The sequence below is a fragment of the Nanorana parkeri genome, unplaced genomic scaffold (genome assembly GCF_000935625.1).
Source record: "Nanorana parkeri isolate BGI_ZX_2015 unplaced genomic scaffold, ASM93562v1 scaffold2869, whole genome shotgun sequence".
NCBI lineage: Eukaryota > Metazoa > Chordata > Amphibia > Anura > Dicroglossidae > Nanorana > Nanorana parkeri.
In genome coordinates, this window is record NW_017309137.1 from 8,331 (window position 1) to 9,166 (window position 836).

Genomic DNA, 836 nt, shown 5'->3' on the forward strand with positions numbered 1-836 from the left:
GAGCCGTCTCGTCACCTGGTGACCGGGGAGCATGGAGACGGCTTCCCTGGGCGAGTCTTTACACACCGCCTGACTTCCTTAATGGGACTTCCGGTATCGGTATCGGCAAAAAAAAATGATTGGTACTCGATACTGAAACAACCCGGTGTCGGTACATCCCTCATATTTAGGATGTAGTATCCGGTCTACAAGTTATAACAGACATGATAATGAGTACAGCGGAAGAGGAAACATACAACGGGAAGCGTACATATGAAATAATATCTTATTACCACATTCAACTTCCAGTTCCAGCAATGTCTCCTCTCCACTTCCTCCGAACTGAGCTCTGATTTTCCTTTTTATACTCAAACTTCACTTCCTGTCTGTTCCTGACATCACTTCCTGTTCCTGAGATCACTTCCGTTTCCTGACATCACTTCCTGTGCGTTTCATGTTAGATCGCCGCCTAGTGTTGAATGTGAATACTACAGAATACGTTACGTCTCATCGTGTTGTCCTCGTTGTCCCTACTTCTATGACGTCACATCCATGGACACACACACACACAGATTACACATCACATCCAGACAAGGAAACGTAAACATACAAAAGTTTGGTAGTTTTCTGATATTTATAAATGTGAAACTAAATCATAAAAAAAAGAGACTTAAATCTGAAATACAACATAAGAGGCGCCACTTACACTCAGGTGATACAGGTAGAAGGATCTGACAAGGGCCGTATTTCCCACAAGGCCAACTGAGCCCTGGCCACGGGGTGGCAGGGAGTAGAGGGGCGGCAGGGAGCAGAGGGGCGGCAGGGAGCCGGGGGGTGGCATGGAGCAGAGGGGCGGC

The 836-nt window shown here is 47.1% G+C and overlaps 1 protein-coding gene across 1 annotated transcript in view; it reads right to left on the reverse strand.

The window, feature by feature from the left end:
* The window catches only part of LOC108802450 (zinc finger protein 585A-like), a 19,737-nt gene that overhangs the window by 1,554 nt on the left and 17,347 nt on the right, over positions 1–836 (reverse strand). The window lies entirely within an intron of this gene.